Below are 11,767 nucleotides of genomic sequence, written 5' to 3' on the forward strand. Positions count from 1 at the left end.
ACCCATCTGCTAAGGTTTCATTAAAAATGAAGCTCTCTTGACCTCCCGTCTCCTCCCCAGCCTGTTGGTTATGCCTTTGCAGGCAATGCTGGGAGAAGACAGTTGGAGAGGGACAGGGCCTTGCTCCCCCCTCTCCCTGGCCTGTTTGCCTCTGCCCTCGCCTGGCAGGCTGTGCCCAAACTCTGATTCTGCCTCCAGAAACTGCCCGACCCTCCCAGGTCGGCCGCCTGCCCCCACCCCCACTCCAGGGCAACACGCCCTCCTGGGCAGTGGGACAGGCCTCAGGAGGTTCAGCCACACACTGGACCCCTCCCTCAATTCCAGGGCAGCCACACTATCACCACCCTGACACTTACGGGGTGAGGGACATGGGCCTGGGGGCCCAGGCACAACCTGGAAGCCCTCACCGCCCCCCCCGCCCCCTCCCTATCCCAGTGCCCCCGGCCTCATGGCGCTGGCGGCGTTATTTTGGAGGGCCCCCACCCCAAGCGACTGGTGATGAGCAGGGTCCTTGGCGGGCGTACGACAGTGGTGGTGGTGGGTTACAGCTGTCCCCGTGTCAGTCCAACCACGGCCCAGGGCTGAGGGTCTTCAAAGAAGAGAAGGGTGGCCTGGGCACAGCTCTGAGACAGAGACGTGGCCCCTCGCTAAGTGCGTGCCCAGCTGACCACCATGGCCCGAGTGTGAGCTGTCTACCCTTCCCCAGGGCGGCAGCTCCTAGTTGGGAATCGTGAGCTGATGCATTCTGCCCCTGCCCTCCAGGGCACTTGCAGAGATGAAATACTGGGGAAGCGGGCCCCTTAAATACTAGCATGCCACCATGAGAGATCGGATCTGGGCCTCACCGCCAGAGGCACCCGGAAGGGGATATATGGGTGTGCCTGCTTACAGAGTGGCCCACAACTCCCAGCAATTTCCATCCGAGAAGATGGATGAAGACCCAGCCTGCCAGAGGGAGGCAGCCGAACAGCTTTGCAGAGTGTCCCGCCAGCATTGCCAGCGGCAGGAAGTGGAAACCTCCGAGTCCACCCTGCCTCCCCCCGCCCCCACCCACCCCTGCCCCCCATTTCCATTCTTCTAATGAAGGGCTAAGACATTTCAGTAATCCCTTTCTTGAGAAGTAGGGTGACAAGGATGGCAACCGTGAATTTTACTTTCTGTAGAAATAGGGTTTCTTCCGGTGCAGAACCGAAAGGAATCCGTGCAGAGGTTCTGTGGTATCCTGAAGCACCCAACTCCGCCAGGAAAGGGACCTTGTTTACAAGCAGTTCTGTCCGCCTCTGTGGTGTACTGTTTTCTAGGCAAAAAATATCTGTCTGTTGTACTGTATAGCCTTTAAATGCACTCCAGGGATGGGACTCTTTTAAGAAATGCATCCTGCTTCTGCAACCCTAGAGAGTACTGTGGGAAAAAAGATTAAAAATCCCTAAGTACTCACCAGTGTTTGAGGGATGGAACTAAACAGCTTTTGTCGTTCCTGGTTTAAGCGCTAAATAAGCAACAATGTATCTTTTCTGTGTTCAAAATAAATATATCGTATCAATAAAAATATTGCAAAAATAATATTCTTGAGGAGTGTGTGTGGTAAGGGGCTTGGGCCATCGTTCATATGTAAGGAAAGTTAAGTAAATAACAGCAAATCGGAAGTACCTTCCTTCTCTCAAGAGGAGCAGCCCTGAAATCTTGTCACTTCCCTGTTGACACGGCTATTGGGGTAGTCAGGGACTTCCACGCTGACTCGCTTCTTTTCTTAATCTCCCTGAAACACAGCTTCATCTCTCTGAGCTGTGGTCAGTGTAAATGTCACCAACACGAGCCATCAAGTTTTGGACTTGACTTTAGGATCCCTGGACACTGAACTTTCTCCTAGCCCAGCAGCTGATTCTCAGCACCCTGATGGTTTCAACTACCAGGAAGGGGGTAGGAGGGTTGGTAATTAGACGGAGATGAGTTGCTTTCTTCCCCTTGCAGAAATTCTTTTCTGTGCTCTCCATAAGACCTCAGCTTTGTTCATTAATCCCTTCTCTGGAAGAGGCTGGTTGCCTTCCTCTGTCACCCTTCCCTCCCACTCAAACTCGAGTGGCATCCACCAGCAGAGTCCTAGACCCAGGAGTACCCTGAAAGTGGGGCTCAGTCCTGAAGAAAGGTGCCACGCCAGTTCCAGGTCCCAGCCGTCCTGCACCCACTCCAAGCCCACACTGCCACCTGCTGGCCGCCTGCTGCCACTGTTCAAAGCCAACAGGTCTGCCTTGGAAAAATAGCGCGCACGTCCCTTCTCTCACTTGCAAAGCTACCGCGCACCGACATTAGCAGTTGTAGACAGAACCTGTTTGGGTTCTGAACTGGTCTTCCACCCTGGTGATATTCCGTGAGGCTTGGCCAGTCAAGCATTCTAGTCTCAGGAATCCCGCCTGCCCCCCAGCCTCTCTCTGGGCAAGCCTGAGGCCTAAGCACCCCTCCCTGTATGCAAACTAATCACACCTCTGACCTCAACACCAGTGTGTGTGGCTCAGGGGCCACCTCTGTGCTCTGGGGCCCTCTTGTCCAGAATGAATGTGGCACCACGGCGATGGTGTCCAGCCACTCCAGCGCGAACTACACCAACACCCAGTTCCAACGACACACAGGATCCCCCACCAGCCCAGGAGACTGCGGGGCTTGGCATTTCCTGCCTCCCCCATCCATGACACACCCTGTGTCTACACATGGCGCCACATGCAAGGTCATACGGCACACTCCTACAAGGAGACTGGCCTCTCTCTGCCACGACCTGAGGGGTGGGGCCGAGCAGCACACCCCAGGCAGTGGGGCTCATCAGGGGCCCAGTGAGAGGGGAGGTGACAATTCTCAGGATGGTGGGAACAGGGTGGGGCAGGACCAGGTCCTGGGACAGGAGGAGGGCACCAGGGGTTGATGAGGGAGGTGACCCAGGAGCACCCAGATGGAGAGGGCAGCGAAACAAGGAAGGAAAGGAAGCCAGTTCAGGGTGTTGTGGTCACACAGGTCCCCCTCCGAGGAGGCAATGGAGAGCACACCTCAAAGTTAGCCACCAGACAGGAAAGGAAACAGCACTCACAGTAGCTCACAGACTCTCAAGGGCCATCGTTTCTCCTTATCCCTGGTGCAGCCAAGCGGGCTTCTGTGGCCAAAGAAAGTCTTCAGATGGGGGAATGCCATGGCTGGCAGGTAAAATTCTCCCCACAGTCAGCAGGCTCTGCCACCGGGCCAGTATGCACAGGCACGGCGCACTCCAAGGTCTCGGACAGGGCACCACCAACATTGGCCACCCATGAGCAGCCCGAATCACCCAAGAGAGGAAGGAGGGTTGATACAAAGTCTGGCCACCCACAGCCACCCCCTCAGAACACCACCTGGCTCAAAATAACTAAGCCTGCCCCCTCACATGCACACAGAGGGGTCTCTCACACCAAGTTCCTCGCAACACCCTCCGACACACGCTTATGTGTGCTTCACTCAGCTCACACCGCCCGTAGCTACACACACGCCCGCTTGGGCGGCTTTGGGGCACACACGCCAGTGCCCCACACTAGGCGCCCACACGCTCAGGGGTCCCCCGTGCACACTCCGAGGCCACCCACTTCTACTCAGGTGCCACCACTGTGTCCACCTGATGACTGACCAGGTCATGGACATGAACAGTAGAATGACAAGCAGTTCCAGCGTCTGAGAGAGTGAATCTTTGGTCGTGGGCTCTGCTCTGCTTGACCTCACACTGAACCTCCCCAGTCAGGTGAACTCTCTCAATCAGAGCTAATTACCTGGTCAGGCCTGGTATGTCGGGGCTGGGGGCTGGGCACGCCCTTGCCCCCCAGGGTCGCAGTCCCCCTGTGCCTGCTAGGCATCTCTCCCAGGAATCCCAAGGCTCCAGGTCCCCAGCCCCAGCTGTCACAGCCCCAGCCTTACCACACTAACTCCTCCCCAGCCTGACGCCTGAGGTCCTGGGGCTGGCCAGCATTCTGCCCCACAGCTGGGAGCTGCCTGCTCCATGACCCACCACAAAACCACACCACCTGGATTACAGGGAGAGGGGGGCAACTTTTGAAAGGGGAACCCTCTATCTTCTGGCAGGTTCTGAGACCCATTACCTATCTCCATGACTCAACTGCAAGACAGAAACCCAACTTGAACCCTCTTAAGCGTATTTATTGACTCATGTAACTAAATTGTCCAAGTGATAATTCTGACTTCAGGCTCAGCTGCATCCAGGAGGTCCAAGAATATGGGCAGGTGTATTGCCTCTCTTGGCTCTGCTGCCCACCATGTCACCTTCATTCTCCCAGAGGAGCAATGGCTGTGGACGCCCCAAGTCTGTGTTGGCTGGCTCATGGCCCAACCTCAGGGCCTATCTCACTGCTGGGCTCTGACATCTCGTCCTCTTGCCCTCCCTTCCCTTCCTGGCCTATCCCTGTGTATTTGATCCATCCCTGCCAGACTTGGATGATTCTTCTCTGAGTGGCGAACCCCAGGGATCAGGGGGCCTTATGGAGTGGACAACTGACCAGAGCAGTCTGTTCAATTACAATGGAAACAAATTCCTCTGTGTGTAACGGCCTGGAGGAGGGTAAGTGCAGACTTCCAGACTTGGGAGCCCCTGACCAGGCAGCACCCACCCCTGTAGTCCCTATGGGTCCTGAGTGTCCCTGAGCTCCTAGGCTTTGCAGGGGACTTGGGAGCCTTTGGGCAGCAGGGATAGCTGTGAGGGAAGGCTAGGTGCTGGGACCCAGACGCTTGGCTGTCCCTACTTCTGTCATCAGTTCACTGTGACTTTGAGCCAGGTCCTTTCCTTCTCTGGACCTCAGGACCCCCACCCTCCCTGACCCCACCACAGCTCCCGCATATCTCCAGTGCCCCCCTCACTCTCCGTCTCCTGCATTGTCACCAAAGTTAGTCAGCCCGGCAGGCAGAGAAAGGTTCTCACTAAGCCAGTCACTCACCAGAGGGCCCAGACAACACCACCAAATCCAACAGTTGACGAGGCCGCAGAGGTCTGGTGGGGAGGAAGCTGGTCCTGGAGAAGCTGAGCTGACCCAGGCACCAGAGGACAGAGTGGGAATTCCAGGCCCCCGGCCCAGCCTTCCCCACCACACTCTTGGCCCACCCTAGAGACACAATTCACAGGCACGATGGACTTCCCCAGAGCTGAGGAACAAGATGTCCAGAATGAGTGAAGTGGTTATATCAATAAGTAACTAAAAGCAACAGAAGAATTACACGGGATTGGGGGTGGCAGTGGAGATTAAATTGTGTGTACCAATTTTGGCTATTAATAGGGAAAAAAGGGGGTGCCGGGGTGGCTCAGTCCGTTAAGCATCTGCTTTCCACTCAGGTCATGATCTCAGGGTCCTGAATCAAGCCCAAATTGGGTTCCTTGCTCAGTAGGGAACCTGCTTCTCTCCTTCCCTCTGCCTGCCGCTTCCCCTGCTTATGTGCTCTCTCTCTCCGTGTGTGTCTCTCTCTCTGTCAAATAAATACATAAAGTATTTTTTTTTTAATAGGGAAAAAAATACAAGCCACTCCAGCCCGCTCCTTAGGGAGCAAATCCGCCTGGGGCCAAGGAGAGAAACAGAGACGAAGAGACGATGAGAATGAAGGCCCTTCTGTGTTAGACACACAAACCACCACCACCACCACCACCACCACCTTTCCTTGGCCTGGCGATGGCCTCTTCCATAGAGCTCAGTGGCCTGGAACTCTACATATCCCCTCACCCAAATCCACCATTCCCCCTTCTCTGCCCTTATAAATCTTTGGCATCAAGGGAAAAGCATGGCTTTGGGTCTCATACCTCTGGCATGGTAAGCTGCGTAACAGCCTCCGAAGACGTGCAGGTCCAAATTCCCACAAGCCGAGACTGTGTTAGTTTCCGTGGCGAAGGCACTCAGAGGAGGCAACGAACCCGGGTTATCCAGATAGACCCAATAGGACGCCAGGGGTCGTCCCCAGGGGAAGGCCTCAGGGTCAGCATAAGAGAAGACGCGCCAAATTGAAGGGGCGGAAGAGGAGAATGAGAAACTGACACCTGCTACCCTCCAGGACGGGCTCGGGAGGAGAGGTGCTGCTCCCTGGCAACCCATTATCAAGGAGTCCTCCAATGAGAAAGTGACTTCCCAAGCACGGGGATAGAATTCCCCTTGGGCCGCAGGGCTCAAGAGAGGTTACAAGAGGCAGGGGAGCTAGAGGCAAGGATCTGAGAGCCCCCAGATGTGGCGAGGCCAGGTCTGAGGCAGCTACAAGGCCAAGCACCAGGCAGATGCCCTTCCTGGTGACTGGAGGGCCCGGAGGCCAGCCTGGTGTCACAGAAAGCTGATGAGAAAGAATCCTGGGCTGAGTTACTACAGGTCACACCACCCCCTCCTTGGGGCTCTCCAAGCTGTGAGCCACCCCAGGGCTGGGGCTTTGTCTTGTTGGCTTCTGAAGCCCCCATGACAGCATGGACTGGGACACAGGCTGGCTGCCCAGGGACAGCTCTTCCCCAAGCATCACGGGAGGACATGAAAGGGGACCCAGCGTCTGAGAAGTCAGGATAGAGTGCACGTGCTGTGCCCCCCCCAGAAACTCACACCCTGACACCTGCTCCAGAAGTCCTAGAGCCGAGGAGCGAGGGGACCCTTCAGTAGCCCAGCAGAATTAATTTGGCCACAGGAAACTCTTACTCACATAAGACTGATTATGAACCCCCAGTAAGGGCTCCCTGTGGAGCACCCTTTGAGAAATGCTGACCTGCACGGAAGGAGTGAGTCATTGAGTGCCTGAATGAGTGAATCATGACTTAATTAAGTATTGGGTGATTGAATGGAAGGAAGGAAGGAAGGAAGGAAGGAAGGAAGGAAGGGAGGGAGGGAGGAAGGAAGGAAGAAAGGGAGGAAGCCCAACTCTGAAAACTGTCCCTCACCCATATCTCCCCAAATGCACCTTGCCCCACCATGTGGGAAGGGGCTCAGACAGTAGGATGAATCCAGATCCTAACCATGCTGCCCTAATTTATACCTGGGTCTGTATGAAAAGAGAAAATCTCCTCTGTTGTCATTTTTTTTTTTTTAAGATTTATTTATTTGACAGACAGAGATCACAAGAAGGCAGAGAGAGAGAGAGCAGGCTCCCCGCTGAGCAGAAAGCCTGATGCGGGGCTCGGGGCTCGATCCCAGGACCCTGAGATCATGACCTGAGCGAAAGGCAGAGGCTTAACCCACTGAGCCACCCAGGCGCCCCATCTCTATTGTCATTTTAATCTACTTCCTCCTGAGGGAACACTGGGATCTGGTGAGATTGTAGCATGATCCCCACCCCTCCGGGGCCATAGAGCAGAATTTGAATCTCGAGTCTGAGTATAAACCAGTGAGCTATAAAACAAAAATGAAAACGGATGGCTGAAGGCTGGGAGGGAGAGAGATGGTCAAGGGTCGAGAGTACACAGATAACTATTGGGCTCTGTTACCCCAAAAGCAGTCCAAGGACTGGTGTACATTTTCTTTGGGCAGTGATGGCAGGAAGCACAGGAGAAGTAGGGAACGAAGACAAGGGAGGGACGTGAACCCACAAAGTGTGCCTTCGTGAGCAGGTTACTGCTGTGGGCCACCGCTGGGGGGCAAGGGCAAACACACCTCGGAACTGTCCCACCGAGTGCAAGAAGCTAGGGCGTCTGTGCGCCCACCCTGCTTGGCTGGCCGAGGGCTGGGCCTGGGTGTTAACATCCTGGCCCTCACCGTTTGTTCCGCACACCAGCAGAGCACACTCCTGGAGCCAGAGAACATTCTCAAGCAGGAGCGTAAGGACCTTGGCCAGGCACATCCGGAGTGGGCTGAAGGCTACAGGCTGGCACGGGTGCGGACGGATGTGGGTGCTGCTGTATCTGCCTTCCCATTTGGGGACGGGCGAGGACGGAGCCTGAACTTGGCGCTGCTCCAGGGAGGCGGTTGGGGGGTCGGGGGGTGGGGAGATGGCCTAGCCCCAGCCACTCTCAGGTTGGAGTCCCCCAGAGTGACAAGCAGTGGTGGGCCGGGCCGTGTGCAGCTTTCTCTTTTGCTAGCACACTTCCTCCTCGGCTTCCTGTCTGAGCGTTGGGGCGGGCCAAAGGCGGGCCAGCCTGGGCCTGGCCTGGGGAGGCCCACGGCTTTCCTCGGCACCCAGGCCCTTGGAGCCACCATGAGCCAGCCTCGATCCCCGGGCCTAGAGGAGGCTGCCCTGGAGTCCCTCCTGGGTGACCTCGTCAGCTACTACCAAGAGGAGGCAGGGGCAGGCCGACTGCGGGTCTGCAGGGACGCAGCCCTCACCCACAGGGCCCAGCGGCTCTTGGCCACAGGAGCCCCCTCTCGGTTCTATCTGCCTGAGCTTCTGGTCCCTGATCCGGGGACCACTCACTCCCAGGGGGCGCCCAGCCCTGCCCGGCATGTCTGCCACAACTTGGTACAGGCACTAGAGTTTCTGGAGCTCATATCTGTCAACCTACTTCTGTTTCCCTGTCGGAAGGAAATCAGGTCCTTGAAGGTAGGCACCACCATGCCTCTGAGCAAAGGGGTCTCGGGTAGGGGCCAGAGCTCTGCATCTGGGGGGGGTGGACAGCATATCCATCCTGTCCACTGACTCTGGTCCCATTTTATAGGTGGAGAAACTGAGAGCAGAAGAGGTTAATGCAACTTATCCATAGTCACCAGCTAATAAGTAGCCCAGATAGGCCTCAAACTCAGGCAGCACAGCATCCAGCCGCTAGACCATACTGCCTCTCCAGAGAGGAGGAACCGAGGAACTCATAATCAACAAGGGGAGGAATCTGGCTCTGGAAACTTTAATCTCTTCAAGCTCCAGGCCAGGACTGCTGGGTTGGGAGCCAGGATATCGGAGCCTCACCCCAGCTCAGTTACTCTCTTGCTATGTTTAACTTGAGCCCAGGTCCTGTTCAGTCTCTAGGCCTCAGTGTGCCCTTCTGTAAAATGGGACAGAGGATAACATGATCATGGACCAGATTTCCATTCTGGCCAAATGCTCCAGACCACTGCTTCTCAAGAGCCTCCAATGCCCCCAGGCATCAGCCCTCAGTCCTGCCTGGCCACTCACTGCCACTCACAGCCACTCTGCTGCATTGTGTCCCATCTCTAATGAATACCCCTGTTGGTTCCAGACCTACACTGGGAACTTCGCCTACCGGGTGCAGCCTGTGCTTTCCAAACACACGATGCACACCCTTCTGGGCATGCTGGGCTACGCGGCCACCTCCGAGGCAGAGTTTTCGCTAGTCCAGGCCACCGGCAAGGAGGACGCCAAGCAGATGGTGTTTGAGATCTTCCTGGCGAGAGCTGCATGTGAGGCCATTCTGGAAACCTCGAGCAGGCAGGTCCTGGGACTGGGAAAAGAGGAATCGGCCAGGCCCCACTCCAGGCGCAGCTCAGGGAGAAGGCTGGTAAAGGCCCACAACTGCCCCGAAGGGACCCGGCCAGGTCTGGGGCCCCCAGAAGGGCTGGGGTCTGAGAGGGACCTGGCTGAGGCCCCTGACCATCAGAGCACTGTGCCAGAGGCCCTGAGTCTGTCTGAGGTCTCGACGTTGCCCCGCACCCCCCTTGCTGGCCCCCTGCTCCCCTTAGACTCCCAGCGGGGCGCCAGCACATACTCAAACAGTGAGGAGTTCTTGACCTGCTACAGTGACCTTGTTCTGCACCACACGCCCTTGTTCCCCAAGGACCTTCTCGCGAGCAGCCTGAAGGGAGGGCAAGTCCAGGGCCCAGGCCTGGCTCCCAGCCCACCTTCAGGTGAGGCAGTCACCTCCTTAGCTAGCAGCAATGAGTGGTCCCTGGTCCCTAATGCAGCTCCTGAGAACACAGTGGTCACTGTACCCAGCCAGCTCTGCCTGACACCAGGTCCCCAACTGTCTGGGAAGTCCTTGGACCCAAAGCCAGAAGTAGAACCAGAGCTGGCCACCCCTGGCACGGACACTGTTCCTCCAAACACTTCCTCTGAGATGGATGAGCTCTGTGAACGCCTCTCCCAACTCCTTGGACCCCCAACTCTAGCGCGCCATCCGAGGGGCTTCCCAGGCCCTGGTCTTGAAGAGAGTGAACTAGAGCCTCTCAGGGGGCCAGAGCCAGCCAGCAAGGGTGGCAGCCCAGACAATACGGTCACTCAGCCCTGGAGGGCGATTCAGATGCCCTCTCATGCACGAGAGCCCCCCAACACTCACTATCTCCCTCCTGTGGGAGCTGGGAGTTCCCACCCAAGACCACCATTCAGGCAACAGCTGAAAATGTCACCACTGGATGGTACCGGGACAGACACCCTGACTGAGGACACAGCTCTTCCACCAGGGAAGTGACTACTCAGGCAGCAGAGCTGGGACCCACAGCTTGACAGGCACAGGGAGAAGTCTGCTCATCTGTCCCTCGGGTCCCAGCCCTGCCACCTACTGACTGTGGAACTTTGGGCCACTCATTGTCTCTGAGCCTTGTTTACTCATGGGTAAAGCGAGTGTGGTTAGACCCACTCACAGAAAGCTGGGAAGAGCGAGAGAGATGAGGGGTGCACAGCGCCCCCTCTTGCCTCCCTCTGGGTACTTCCTGTCCCTCCAAATCCTTTGGGCACCTCCGAGGGGCAGTTTCCTTCAGCATCCTTAAGGCACCTGTCACAGGGCAGATGAAAAGACAGCTGTGTAGATAAACAGACTCAGATTATACTCTGAACCTGCTTAGACTCCTCTGTCAGCCTCCCCTCTCTCGCTGCTAATTTCTGGTTAACAGAGAACAAACCTGGGGCGCCTGGGTGGCTTAGTCAGTTAAGCACCTACCTTCGGCTCATCTCATGGTCTCAGGGTCCTGGGATCGAGGCCCCCATTGGGATTTGGCTCAGTGGGGAGACTGCTTCTCTCTATCACGCTCTCACTCTCTCTCCCCACCCCCCTCCCCACTGCTCATTCTCTCTCCCTCCCTCAATAAAATCTTAGGGGAAAAAAAGAGAGAGAACAAAACCACACTTTGGTGCTCAGGATCATATGCTGGCTCCCCATCCAGCGGTCGGGTTTCCCCTCATCTGGGCTGCGTCCCCCCTCCACCAGCCACCTCTTGCTCCCACATGTGCGTGCAAACACACACACACACACACACACACACACTTGCACACAATGGGTACATCCAGAGGTGCTGCTCTCCCCATAGGACTCCCCATGCAAGCAAATGACCCCATCTATGCACAAGCTGAAGCCAGAGGTCCCTGTCTAAACCAAGTTCCAGGATTCTCTTGCTCAATTTTCTCCAGGGGCTCCCAAGGCCACAAGCCCCAGAGGCTCACTATCCTGTGGACCTCATCTTGCGCCCTTTCCCCACCCCCAACCCACTTCAGACAAGACACACCAGTGTCTTCTAGGTTCCCCAACAAGCTAAGCCAACTCCTACCTCCCAGCCTCTGTGCAAACTGTTCAATTCCCCACTCTGCACCCCATCCCCATCTTTCTTGTTATTCACAAGTCACCTTCTTGGAGAGACCCCAGCCACCCATCTATCACATCAGTTTGGTTTATTTTCTACACGAAGACATTTCATTGATTCATTTTTCCATTTCCCACACTAGAACATAAACTGAGAAACTTCCCCTTGACTCATTCACCATGGTTTCCAAGGATCCATCAAATGAAACCATCGAGTAGAAAACTTAGAAAATACAGATGAGGGGCACCTGGGTGGCTCAATAGGTTGAGTGTACAACTTTTGATGTCGGCTGAGGTCATGATCTCAGGGTTGTGGGATCGAGCCCCGAGTCAGGCTCCGTG

The sequence above is a fragment of the Enhydra lutris genome, unplaced genomic scaffold (assembly GCF_002288905.1).
Source record: "Enhydra lutris kenyoni isolate GAN:26980312 unplaced genomic scaffold, ASM228890v2 scaffoldscaffold30, whole genome shotgun sequence".
NCBI classification, from domain to species: Eukaryota; Metazoa; Chordata; class Mammalia; order Carnivora; family Mustelidae; genus Enhydra; species Enhydra lutris.